Below are 15,296 nucleotides of genomic sequence, written 5' to 3'. Positions count from 1 at the left end.
TTTTTTTTTTTGTAGTGTAGAGCTTTATTTCCAGGAAACAGCACGTAAATATGAGATAAACAATGGCATGTTTAGGTAAAATGAACTGCCAAGGTTCAGTACCAGAAAAAGAGTCAGAGTTATTATTTTCACCACTGTTCTTAAACTAACATGAACTATTTCAGAGAAGCCCTTCATGAAATTCAACAAAACTGTACATCTTATTGAAACCAGAGTTCTTACAGCTTTGAAATATACACTGAGATCTGTGCAGACAATAGTCACAATAGTCCACGGCCTATAAAACTGTGTAAGTGCTATAGATAAGTTAACAAAAAACTCGCACACATTTCAACAGAAGAGTTTGCTCTACTACTAGGTTAGAATTTAGAGATTAGAAATTGTGAATATGTTTTTCTTTAGAATGTTATAATAATAGTGTAAACACGTAATAACAAAAAAAGGAAAGGAAAATAAAGTGCTTTTATAGAAAAAAAGGATATGGGAAAAACTTATTAAGAAGAAACATCAAATATCTATAACACTTTTAACATGTTTTATGCTATGTATAATTAAATAGACAATAGCAATCTTTGAAAACCTTGGGAAATGTAATTTTAAATATGGAATATTACTGAGTAGGTCTGATAAGTTTTAAAATATGTCTGCAAATGTTATAGACAAAATCATTTGTTTATTTCAGTGAAGTAATGCAAAAATATATTATGGACATTGAGTTAAAACAACTATAATTGCTAAAATACGAGTTAAAACAACTATAATTGCTAAAATATCAATTATAACTTTTTTTCAGTTTTTACTCTGGAAAAATTTCACTACAGTTTTCATAGACACATTGGATATATTGCATAAAGTAACTTGGTAATCACAGGTCTTCAGTACTAATTTTTGTTACTTAATAGATATTCTTCTCTGTTAAATTCGTGCATTCTGTGTGCTGCTGATGTTACAGATATCTTGTAACATAAAACTTGAAAACTCTGCATATGAAGATATTATGACTCTATGGAGAAACATATGAATAATGGATTTTGCTGTCTCATCTCATTGAAAACATTTATTACAAAGCAAGTTCAAATATAGTTAAACTTCAAGAGTTGCAATGAATAAGCATGGTAATTGCAGGAAAAGACAATAAAGCCAGCGTTTGCCGTGTTGCTTCACTATGATTTCTTATATCTGATAGAATGTATGTCTCGGCTGATCGCTACAGGAGAGTCAGGCAATTGAAAATGTATATCGATTGTGAGATAAGGCCCCATGTTTGACATACTTGCCAAGGAGGAAATGCTGGCATATTACACAGTATGCTTGAAAGAAGATGTAAGTTTTATTCATAATTAAGAAATCAAAAAGATTTCTTGCCTGTATACTGAGAGTCCAAGAAGCAGATAAGAACAAGCTCTTCAGATATGAACACTGAGTTAATGTCCTTATCTGACTATGCATAGATTCATATTTTGACCCCCACTCTACCCTCAGGTTACAAGGTCTCCTTTTGTTGCCCTGTGACCTCAGATACTTGGCAGAAAGTTTCAAATAAGAACTCCAAAATGTACAAATGCACTTTATTTAAAGCACTATATGCATTATATAAGTATTCATTAGATTTTTGGCATAACAACATTCTAAATATTGATTCAGTTTTGCAATAAAAAATATGTGTAAGATTTTTCTTCTCAAACAATACTCAGAAATGAATTATAACAAAGCCTGGTATAGCAATTACAGCTTCTCTAATAGCACTATTAAAGTATTTCCCATTCAGTTATCATGTGGCTCATCAATATTTGAGTGGGCATTCAGTATTTTTTTTCTTTCAAAATAGCAAGCATAACACATTTTATTGAAAATAATATGTTTTTAATATTTGATAGGATTATGATAGAAATAAATGATCAATGAGTACCAATTACAAAATAAAAATAATCAGTAGGATATATAAATAACATGATATATTATTTCAGAGTATAACTAATTATGATATTAAAATTAATATAAAATTCAATATTTACTGAGAGGAAAAACCACTTATGGTGCTTAATTTTTCCCACATCAGTATTCATAAAAAATAACAAACAATAATTACAACTGACATACTACAGTCTTCCAGTAATCTATCTAAAATGTAACTGTATATGGATACCTGCCATCACGTTGTACGTTCAGCTGGTCAAAGTTTACATTCTGTTACTATTCATCTTTTTAAGCAAAAGAAACAATTTCAAGGGCGTGATCTGTGACAAGCATTATTCTTATCTCTGAGAATAAAGCAGAAATAAAAACAAAGTCCCTGCTCTCTTAGTGATTTTCTCATGAGGAAGACAATAAAAGACAACAAAGAAATAAATACATAAAGTGAGGTGGTGGTCAATACTATAAAAACAAATAAGGCAGGGGAAGGGAATAGATAACAGAAATATAACCGCAGGTGATTCGCTAAAGGCTTTTCTGAGGAGCAGCTATTTGAGCAATGACTTGATCTACTAGTATTGTGAGGATGGGGCAGGTGACAAATCCATTGAAAAGGGGAATAGCTGATAAGAGTTTTCAAGAATGAAGCAGATCCACCTAGCATAGAAGTTCAGGAAAGGGCACTCCCAAAAAACGGAAACCTCGAATGTAGTCATCACAGTATGAAAATTAGGTATGTAACTAGAAACGAGTTTACCATTCGGTGTGCCAGCTCTAAGATGTGGAATTTTGAGATACACAGGTAGAAAGGAAGGTTGTCATGAGGAGGCTATGGGGTAGAGGGCATTTTACGCTGTTCCAATGATCTTGGTTTTTTGTTTAGCATCGGGATCAATGACAGAATCATTATTTTAACTATTTAATTCCAGAAAGAAAAAGATGACGTGTTGGAGAAAAACACAAGAAGATCATTTCTAAGGTTATTTTAGGGTCCTGAAAAATTGACGATTAGGATTTGATATTTGTCAGTGACAATAGGAATAAAGAAGAGAAACAGATTTTGGAGAGATTTCAGAAATAAGTCACACATGACCACATAACTGATATGGAGACTAATAAACAGGAAGATACAAAGATAACTGGGGACTTACAACAAGCCTGATTAGGTAGGTAATGTAATCACATACAATGATCAATATGATTTGTGCTTTCATAAATATCTTTAGACATGTGTTCCCAAAATCAGTATATTTTACTTATGATCTGGTGTTTAATATGATACTAACAATGGTAGAACAACCCTTTAGAATCTTTCAAGGAAAAATAATATTACTATGTTCACAAATAATCCTAAGAAACCATAGAGTATGAAAGTTGACAGAAAGGAAGAACAATGTGGAATAAAAGTTCAGAGGGAGAAGAAAAAATATCCGAAGCAGATGACACAAGGAAGCTTTCATGGTGGAAAGGAAGGAGTACCAATCCTTATAAACTGCTAATCTCTTTATACTTAGTATTCATTGAAACTTCAACACAAAAACCCTACGAGATAGTGACGAGAGAGACATTTAGACAATTTTGCAATCCATCACCAAGTACCAGGTTGCAACACTTTTTTCACTTGGAACGAGTTGGGTTTACAAAACCTATCACTAGCTAAGCATGATACTTCAAGGCTTCTGTGGTCCAATCACAAGAAATGATTTTTATAACAAGAAATAGTAGCAGAAGCATGAAATATTCTGCAGTCATTTTCTATATCAAGATAATTTTTGCATGTATGATAGAGTATAATATTTTTATCAGAGAAGACAGGTAACCCAACTCTCAATGCTCCAAATGAGAAAAGGAAAATCATCATTGGGCATCATCATTTTCAATCACCTCGAGTGTAAAAGAGGCCAGGATAATGTTGACGGTAGAGAGAAATTGTTAACAAGTATACAAATCAGGAGCCGATTGATAAATATATGATGAGAACAAGCATGCGTAAATCTAGTGAGAATGTGTACTTCCATTTTATCTTCCAGTCTGAATATAGTGAATGATATTGTGCCCCTACATAAGGAAGAGAAATTTAAGCATAAAAGCAGAATGGAAGGAAAATATTCTATAATACCAGATGTTAACGGCTAAAGAAGGAGGAGAGTTTAAATGGATAAAATAATTTTTCATTCACACCTTCAAAATCAATTTTACAATTGATTTTTCAAATATATATGTATATATAGTCATGTATCACTTGACGACAGGGATCCTTCTGAGAAATACGTCGTAGGGCAATTTCACGATTGTGTGAACCTCATAGGGTGTACTTATACAAACCTAGCTGTTATATCCTACTACACACCTAGGCTATACGGTACTAATCTTATGGGATCACTGTCTATGATTGACCGAAACATCGCTGTGGAGCACATGAATGTATTGGAATTTCAGATAACTAGCATTTAAGCATTTTAGAAAAGAAAAATGTAATTAAATAGATCATAATTTAATGTAAGCAATATTTTTAAATTGTGAAATTGTTGATTCATTTCAGTTACGTTGGAAGAAATTCAGCTCCTTTTCTTCGTTGCAATTTTCTCATCAGCATACGCTATCAATCTTTGAAATGAACCAAGCAAGTCTTATTGTTTTGTATAGCGTCATAAACAATAAAAAAGCAACATGGCAGAAGTATAGTGACTTTCCACCATCAGAGTCACAGAACACATGAACGAAGTGCTGATACTCAATTTCCTTTTGCGTGATGCTCAATATCTGGAAAGGAATTACATTGGGAGATGTTCAAATGGGTTGCTAGCTAAGCCAAAGACAAAAATGGGAGAAAGAACTACATTGGTGTGGTTAATAATCATAGCCTAGAGATTTAAAAATAAATAATTCTTTCTATGTGATCATCTACTACCTTACTCTTAAATTCTATAATCTTATTGAAGTGAATGGGGATTTTTCTGCTCAAACTAGAGTGTAGTAATGAGCAGGTCAACTTCATTATGACATTCATTTGAAGGGATATCGATCAAAGCCTTATTGCCTTACCCCCAGGAATCCATCTCACAACAAATTATAGGAGAACTATTGTTTGGTGGCCTTTGATATCCCTTGCCTCCATCCCATCAAGATCTTCCTGAAAGAGAATTCTCCAGAGGCTGCCATCCACCTTGGGCATCTGCAAAGATAATCCTAACAACTCAGCCCTAAACACCTGCTCATTGCAAGCTAAGGAAAGAAGTTGGCAAGATGCCTTACTTCATCAAGTGAATACCAAGAATATAATTTTTACTAACTGCCCAGATTCCTTTGAAAGAATTTCATAAACCCATGATGGTTCATAACCCCTAGGTATCCCATCTGATTGCAGAAGCCCAAGTCTATCAGGTTAGTCTTCTTCACTTAGCTTCCCAGCTGAATACAGTTCTGTATATTTTCTACTAAGACACACTATCTCACTACTCCTCACCTCCCAGTGTCTTCCTTTTTGACCCTTTAAATCTTGAATTTATGATCCCAAAGTTCTCATCCCCTTTTCTGTATGTTCTTAAACTTCTTTTTCTTAAATGATTTCTGGCAGTTGCCTGAGGACAATTTCCTCCAGCATCCTTCTTTTAAAAAGCCTGTTTTTTCACCTCACATCTCACTTACATTTCAACATGAGAATTTGAGCCTTTCTTCAGTTCTACAGAATTCTCAGTTATTTCTCAAGGCACTATCTTGAGTAGTGCCTCTTTCTCATATTTAATTCTTGAGCACCTATAGTGTACAGCACATATATAATAATATATTACAGGACTATTATAATTATATATTATAGAGTATAACATATATAATATATGTAATTCTATATTTCATATATATATGAAGAGATCATTTGTTTCTCTATATAGTTTACATTTTATTTTATAACTTCCATCTATTTATCTCTCTGCAGTACATTTTAGTTGGTTTTCTTAGATCTCCAAATTCACTAATTTTATCTTCAACTGTGTCTAGACTGTTCCTTAATCTGATTTTAAAAGTATTATAAAAACTATAATTTTTATTCCTTGAAATTAGATTTTTTTGTACAAATGACCTGTTCATTTTTAACAATGTTACATTCCTGTTTGATGGATTCTATTCTCAAATACATCATTTTTAAAAAGACCTCTTTTATTGTTCTAAGATTCTTCTCTATTGCCCTGATACATGGTTGTGCAATACAGATGCTCCCATTTTGTACATATTTTCTTAGTCTTTCATTGTGATCAGTTTTCTCACACACTCTGTACATTTTTTCTGTGTCATTATTTTTAGCAGGAGTATTTTCTGCGCAAGCCCCAAGCATGCTTTAGTTGTGCTTATATTTATGGAATGGTTTCACAATTGCCTAAAACAAGTTATCTGGCACTTGACTTTTTTACACCACTTCCTCTTTGTGTCTCAGCTTGAGATTTCCATGCTAAATTTGGGTTCAGCAACTGACAGCCGTGCAAGATCATTGTTGCAAATTTTTTCAAGATAGCTTTTTTCCTAAATCAAAGCCCTAGACTGGTCAGGATATTTTCTCATTCCTGTTCAGCAATTACACAGTAGTTTCCCAGCACCTGGCATTAGGCAGAAAGCCTAGTTCTAACTCCCTGTAAGACATGGGTCATATAGCATCAATATATACTCCTGCAAAAGCACTACATGCCCAGCACTTAAGACATATGTCACAGCCTGTTATTCCTGTGTTTCTTATTATTGGTTGTGTGAATGTCTGGAAACTAATTTCCCTTTCTTCTCTTAAGTCCAGATACACATTTTTGTTTACTTGTTTGTAATTTCATTTAGTAATTTGATGTATTTGGAGGGGAAGCTAGAACTCCTGTGTCGGCCCAAGCTACAACAGTTTGAGTTCACTTTTCAACCCATCCAATGTAGCTTCCATCTTCTCAGCCCCATTGAAAATTCTGATCACCTGTGGTCACCACACCATGATATCCAATAAATTCTTCCCAACCTTGGTTTGACTTGACCCCTTAGCATCATTGGTCACAGTTGACCACTCCCTTCTTTGTGAAACTCTTCTTTTCAGTCTGTGGGACAACATTTATCTGGATTTCCTATTACCTCAGTGGTATGTCTCAGCCTAACTTACTAGTTCTTCTTCCTTTATTTTGACACTAAATATGTTGGAAGACTTTTTTTCTGTTTTCTCACTATGCTCTTTCTTGAGACAATCTCATCCAGGCCTATGTTTCAAATACCAAGTCAAAATCTTTGTTTTCCCACTTTGCCTAGAGCCTTATCAACAAGACTCATGAACTGTTCCATCAAGATATATATATAATTTCTCTACTTCTTTTCACAATGCCACTAACCTGGTTCCAAACATAATCATCTTTCACCACAACAAATGTAAGAGCCTTTTAAATGATCCCTCTGCTTTTTCTTCCCATCCCTATCCATTTTTTATATAGCAACCAGAATGATACATTTAAAAACATAAATCAGATCATCTCATTTTTTATAGAAAACACCTCAATTACTTATGAAAATTCAAAATTTATATCATGGTCATCATAAAGTAAATCATCTCTCTTACGTCATTTTCTATGCTGCTTCCCTTTCTGAATGTCCCCACCATATTGAACTCCTCCCTCATCCGAAGACATGCCAGTCTCCTTTCTTCTTCGGGCAGGCCTGGCCCTTATGGTTTTCAGGGTGGACTGCTCTTCCACATAGCTGTTTGCTTCTCATTACCCAAGGCTCAGGTCTCACAACGTTACCTGAAATAGCTGTCAAGCTTGTTCCTCACTCATTCTCTGTGGAGAACGAAGGCAATGTTACTAGGTATGTAGTATATTTAGATGCAACAAGGTAAGTTGTCTATATTTGCCAATGGTAATCAAAAGAGATCCAATAACGTGTCCTTCCCAAGTCATTCTGTTTGTCCCAGCTAAAGAAGTAAAAATTGTTAAGGGACTGTGTTCACCAACAGGTGTTTAAATTCAATATATAACTTACATAGGATATATATTGCTACGTCTGTATTGATTCATGTCCCAAATTTGAATGATGCCTGGGAATTCACTATCAGTAGAAATTAGTAAGTGTTTGAAAAAATTTAAAAAACAAAGAACTAAAGTAATTGTAAAGTAATTATACTGCAAAAACATAAACTATCTCTACAATTTAAACTGCCTGGAATAATTAGCTATCTCTAAAAGTTTTGACTGCTTGATAAATCACTGGAATAAGTGTTTCTAATCTCTTTCATATTGTTCAGTACTGCCATAGGGACAGCATTTAGACTTAGCTGCAGGTTGGTAAACAATTCAGATCTAATGCTAACATCACATAATTTAGCTTGTGTGTGTGTGTGTGTTTTTCCATAGGAGTTAAATTGAACAATTAATGATATAACTCTGGGAACAGACATTAACCATCTTTTCAAATAAGACCAAAACGCTTTATAAATACAGAAAATAAGCAAGCTGTCATTCCACAGACCAATTAAGTTTACTCTTAGTGAGTTAGGAGCGTTATATTGGTGTTATATTCTCAATGCTCGTCATAGAAAAGTAATTGGCAGTGATTACATTTTAAAAGTTACATTATTAAGGGTTCTTTATCCTGTCTTCACCAGCATTTTCCATCTGCTCTTTCCTGCAGGCTATGTAACTCTGTTCATGCTAACCTGATTGTGCAAGGGTTGGATATGGAAGTAATGGGTTCATTGCACCATAATTTAATAGCAAAGGGGACCAGTATCATATGTCTTTGATCAATTGGACAGTATTTTTCTCTAAGGAAAAAAATGTAGGATTAGTCAAACAAACCTGACTGCGGAACTGAACTTTTAAGTCCCTTTTTTAAAAAAATTGTGTTTAGTAAAGAACAAATCAAGGTTTTTGTTTCATATAAGGAATTCTTATTATAGACTGATTAAATTATACAGGGGAAAAAAGGAAGGGACAATCTATATCAAAATATAAGGACCTAATTAAAGTGTTTATACAGTATACTGCTTTCTGCAACAGTGTATTAGTTTTCTATTGCTGATGTAATAAATTGAAACAAACAGTGATTTAAAACAACAGAAGTTTATCGTCTTACAGTTCTGGAAGGGGTTTCACTTGTCTAAAGTCAAGCTTTCTGTATGGTTCTGTTCCTTCTGGAGGCTCTATGTGACAATGCATTTCTTTGCCTTTTCCAGCTTCTAGAGGTCAAACCCATTCCTTGGCTCATAACCCCATTTATCCATTTTTAAAGCCAGCAGTGGCTGGTAGTCTTTCTCACACTGCACACTCTAATTCCCTACTTTCATTGTCACATTTACTTCTCTGACTCTTTTTAAGAACTCTGTGGTTACTTTTAGCCTACCTTGATAACCCGGGATAATCTCCCCATTTGGAGGTCTTTAAGTTAATCACATCTCCAAAATCCCTTTGGTCATATTAAGATAACATATTCACAGGTTCCAGAGATTAGGACATGAATATCTTTGGTGGCTATTATTCTGCTTACCACAAAATAGCATTCAAGTATGTTAGTTTCTCATATGTTATTGGAATCAGTAGGAAGTCGATGAAGGGTTTTAGGCAGAGAACAAATATAACTAAGTTTATACTTGACAGGGATCACATTGGTTGCAACTTTGGAGAACAAATGAAGAGTGGGCAACAGTTAGGAAATCATTGCAGTCATCCAGGTGAGAAATGAGTGTGGCTTGGACTAGAGAGATGGTATTGAAAATGGAGTACAGGAGAGCAGTTAAAGATTTAGGTAAGTATTTGGGAATTAAAAGTGTGAGAATTTGTTACAGGATTGGATGAGGCACAAGAGATGTGGAGATGTCTGGCATGACTACGAGGTTTCTGGTTTTAGCAAATATATGGGTGGTGACGCAATACAGTAGGAGAGAGAATATTGAAGAAGGACTCAAAGAGATCGTGAATTCCAGCTAACAATAAGTCATCTGTCAGAAATCCAAGTAGAGAGGTTGACAGCATTGAAGTTTTGAGGTGAGATGTGGAATAAAGATGTAAATTTGGGAATCATCAAAAACATGCCCAAGAATGAAAATCACTTTGAAAGAAGAAATAAGCTAAAAACATATGAAGGCCTAGGACTAAATCTTCAAGAAACTGATCTTTCAAAAGTTGGGTAATAGGGATCAGGGCAAAAGGAATATGAGGATGAGAGCTCAGACCAGTAGGAAGAAACCCAGACATATGTTGCCATGGAAACAAGAACAGAAGCTGCTAAAGAAGTCGTCAACATTCTTGAAAGTCACTGAAATATACCGTTAAGTTGATTGAAAAATTCCCATTGGATTTGGAGATATTGAGATTATTATTAGCCTAAAGAAAGCCATTTTGTGAACCTGAAGTCATATTGGTTTGGATTAAGAAATGATATAGTTCAAGGAAATGAAAAGAGTGTTAGCAGATTTTTGACATTTGGGTTTTGGGAAGTGATAAAATGGATGATGGCTGTGGGGGGAGTGATGTTGAAGACTTTTTTGCACCACAGAGATTTGAATACAGTTAAATACCAACAGGACCTGTTTCATGGGCATGAGAACTGTGCAATTACACAAGGCTCCTTGCTCAGAAGTACCCCACATTGATTTAATGCTCTGCCATTGCCATCTTGAAATTATTAATGGTTTTATCTTTGTGATTTGTAGATGAAATCTGATGGAACAAAGAGCATGGTCCTGTCTCCTGATGGCTCCTCACCACCCAGGAAGGGTTTGGCCACCCATTCTCCCACCACCTGGCATTCCTCTTGGCTCTTCACCCAGACCAGTAACCAGGAGGGGTTTGAGGGCGAAGGAGGCTCTCATTCTGCTGTCAACCTCCACCCACGTGACAGTTGGAGTGAGGGTGTGCGCTCTGGAGCATCTCAAGTGGAGTCTGGCAGTGGCATGATTGGCATGTGGCCACCCAGTCTTGGTGGAGGCAATCCTTTTGCCCCCTCCTGATCCAGGTACATAATTCATCCAGGCTTGGAGGTTTAAAAGCCTTTGGGGGTCACAGGCAGTCCCCCATGGGTTGCGATGGCTGAGTCATGGGAAGAGGAGAAGCCCGGCTCTGAAACACGTGGGTCTGGAGGCTGGCAAGAGGGGGAACCTGGCAGCTGGGGACACTGACAAAGGGGAAGACCTGAGTTTTGGAACAGGGCACCCATATAACCCCAAAGGTCTGCACTCACCCCTGAGTATCCTCATGCCTAGGGGGCACTTTCTGGACAGAGTCCACATCTGAGGGATCCTCTCTTCCTCCTTCCAACCTTCTGGAGTTGAGCTTTTGTCAGCTCTGGTCTGCTGGAGCATGAGCTGCTTGTTTGAAGATAAGCTATGAAACACTAATTGCATAATTTGGGTGACTCTTTATATGAATTAAATTCTCTACAGGCATTTAAATCCGGCATTGCATGAAAAATTTCATGTTAATAATTTAAATTTTTAATTTTTCTTTGCTTAAAACAACATTAAATAGCAAATACAGTGACAGTTGAGAGAAAGGTTGGAAATGGGAAAAGCTTTGTATCTTTGTACTTTAATCACACTTGCTCTGCTACTCTCATTTTGAACATGGAACTCTTATTTCCATCTTGCACTGAGTCTTGCAAATTATATAGTTGGAAGAATCAAATAGTGAGGAACAGGTTGAAGAGAAAGGAGAAGGGAGCATCAATTCACTGTGTAAGATTCCTGCAAAAGTTGGGAGACGGGAGGGGATGGGCCTAAGGCAGAAGTAGAGAGGTTAGCTTTACACATGCCCCATAACTGAAGAGCTGAGCCAAGAACTAGATTTAGAGGGTTCCCGTGTAAGTCATTCAGAAAATAAAATTCTAAGACACAAAATAAATGGGAAATTATCTTTTTAAAAACTAGGATTATGCAATTTGTTGATTAGAAAACTGAAGAAGAAAATGCTGTCTCCTGAAGAGTTAAAAGGGCTGTCTTCCATTAACAAGGAAAATAATATTAAACAAAGCATTTACTCATATGTACTTATGTATCTTTAATTGGGGAGGGTTTCACAAAATTAAAAATAGCTTAAAATAAAACAATTAGTGATGCAAACAGAACAAAGAGAATCTAGAAGGATCTAGGGATTACACCTTACAAGGCATTTAGATGGGCTAATTACTAATTAGCTTACTCTATTTCAGTTAGATAGAAGGAACATTCCCAGGAGTCAGATTCCTTAATTACTAAAATTAGACATTATCAAATGAAGTAAAATTTGTTTTAATACAGATAGTCTCAAAGGGAATTGATATATTTTCTTCTGACTAGGATGATTTCCTTTTGCACAATTCCATCGAATTTAATCTTTAGGCCATTATTAATTTTGTTTACTAAGTTCTTGCACCTGTTTTAGTTACCAACTGGTTGATTTTAAGATTGTTATAATTTTAGTGGGGTTTTTTATGTGTTGTTGTCCCATTATGCCGCTGACTCTGTTATGAAGGCCCTTTTAATGGGTTCTTTGAAATTTACCGGGTAAAATATAACAAATCAGAAAACCATCTCTCTTTATTTTACAACATACCTCTATTGTGCAACTTATTAAAATCAGAGATTCTTCCACTTTTATTTGAGATTCAAATTACTATATATGGCTAGTGACCCAGGGATGAGCATTTCATAAAGCATGTTAGATGCACCCAGGTAACAAGCAAAACATTCTTTATTATATTGAGGCAAACATTCCCTATTTGGTGTTTAATAATCTGTGCTTAAATACATAGATTTTTTTTAATGTGGACTCTCCTGGGTTAATATTTCTCAGTTTTCAGTTGGTAGACTTTATGGGCAAAGATAAACTCGTAAATTTTAACTTAACACTTTAAATTTTAAATTTAAACTGTAAGCTTTGTCTCTTATTACTGCAATAGAAAACACGTACAGGCACACACACAGCACACACAGCATACACATAATAAACTAAATTATGATAATTTTGTTGCTTTCTATGAACAGATGTTTGTAAAGTATATATGTGTAAAAGATGTGATAGAGTTCATAGTAAAAATGTGTTCACCTTTATAGAAATAACAAAGTAGTAATCACATCTTGAGCAGGAAATATTCTTCCGGAATATCCATGGAAACTCTCTCTCTCGTATAATGAGAGTTTAGATGTATAATATAAACATTCCTCAATCCCGCCAGTTTGTCTAACTGCTTGATTAATAGTGGAATATACTCAAACGGCAGCCTTCCTCTATCTTGTCTGTGTTTTTGTGATTTGTCTGTTCAGAGCTGACCACGGTCCTTATAATTTCATTTAGAGCCAAATTCTATGATCACAAGGGAGCTACTGCTCATGTAACCGCTGATCAATCATCTCCTGTTTCAGGACCAGCCATTAATTCATTCAACGTTTATGAAGTGCTTACTATGTTCTGGGCAAATGGAAATAAAAATGCTTCTCTCCTCACAGAACTTATATTCTAGTGGGGGATATATACAGTAAATGAATAAATACTTGATATACATATGTGCTATGTAGAAAGTAAAATATAGGTAAGCAGTGGAAAATGATGGGGATGTAAGGAGTTCTTTTAAACTGCGTGAACTTAAGTTCTTGCTGATGAAGGGACGTTCGAGCACAGACTTGAATGAAATGAGGGAGAAAGGCAGAATGTCACATAAGTGGAATCATAAAGTATGTGACACTTTGAGTCTGGCTTATTTCATTAGCATTATGCATTTCAGATTCACCTATATTATTAAGTTTATAGGTAATTGATTCCATTTTATGCTTGCTAAGTAGTATTCCATTGCATAGAGGTTTCATTGTTTGTATTTTCATTTTCTAATCATGAGACATTTGGGTTGTTTCTTCTTTGGTTAATTATGAATAAAGCTGCAATATACAATCACAGACAGGTTTTTGGGTGAACGTAAATTCCCTTGACTTGGGCAATCCCCTGTGCGTGGGATTGCTGGGTTATATGGTAAGCAAATGCTTAACTTTATCAGAAACCGCCACACTGTTCAATGTGACTCTACCATTTTGCATACTCACCAGCAGTGTATGAGAATTCTAGTTGCTCTGTATATTTGATAGCTCTAATATTTTTGATTTTTTGGTTTTAGCCATTCTAATAATTGTATAGTGGTATTTCATTGTGTTTTCAGTTGCATTTCCTGAATGACTAATAATGTTGAGCATCCTTTCACGTGACATCTTTTGTCTCCTTTGATGAAGGGGATCCCTAAGTCTTTACCCATTTTTATTTGGGTTGTTTCTCATTAATGAATTCTGACAGCTCCTTATATATTTTAGAAATAAGTTTTTACCCAATAGGTTATTTGTAAATATTTTCTCCCAGTCTGTAGTTTGTCTTTTAATTCTTTTAACAGTGTCTGAAAAATTTCAGATATTTTTAGTTGAATAAATTTGACATATAATATTGTGTAAATTTAAGGTGTACAGTGTGTTACTTTGATACATTTATATATTGTAATATGAATGCCAATGTAGTGAGAGTTATCACATTACATAATTATAGTACAGTATTATTGTCTATATTCATTATACTGTATATTAGACCTCTATGGCTTGTCTACTACTTCAGTTTTGATGAAGTCAATTTTTTTTCTTTTTTTGATGAGCCAGTTGAAGTCATTCTTGTCTTTGTTATCATGTTTTTTGTTTCTATAATTTCTATTTTATTAATTCTTATAATTTCCATCTCTTTGCTGAAATTATCCCTGCATATTTACACTAAGCATCTAACATTAATCATACCTATTTTATATTCCCTAGCTGAAAATTCTAAACTCTGGGTCACATCTAAGACTGCTGATGTTGATTGCTTTGTTTCTTGAGAGCATGTTGCTTTTTCTTGCTTATTTGGGTCTCAAATTTTGTTGAAAGCTGATGTCTTCTGTAAAGCAGTGGAGACTGAGATAAATAGTAATTATTTCTGTGGGCACAACTCTTTTATAGCAGGTCTTTAATGTGGGTGGTTGACTCACTCTAGCTAGTTGTTGAGTTGAGTTTGGGATTTATTGTTTCTATGGTGACTATCATTTTCCCATAGGCTTCATATTCCTCTAAGGTCACCTTGTGCTTAGGATGGGGGCTGGTCTGCCAGAGAATTTTTCACGATATCTACTCCACCCTCAGCGTAAGGTCTTCCGTTTGTGGCTGCTCCTCAGAGAGCTTCTTTCTCCATGCTTCCACCCCATCGCAGTAGTAGATTGCTATTACTTGTTGCTGGACACTTGCTGAGCTGATGGTGGTGGCGGTGGTACACAGGGATGGGAGAGTCATTATCTGTTATTCTAATTTATCATTCATCTTAGGCATGCACTGTGTTCCTGTCTCTAGGGGGTGGGCTTCTTATTTATTTTGTCCCTTGCCCAGAAGTAGGAGTTCTATA

This window comes from Diceros bicornis, chromosome 38, assembly GCF_020826845.1.
Source record: "Diceros bicornis minor isolate mBicDic1 chromosome 38, mDicBic1.mat.cur, whole genome shotgun sequence".
NCBI classification, from domain to species: domain Eukaryota; kingdom Metazoa; phylum Chordata; class Mammalia; order Perissodactyla; family Rhinocerotidae; genus Diceros; species Diceros bicornis.
This window is presented reverse-complemented; position numbering follows the sequence as displayed.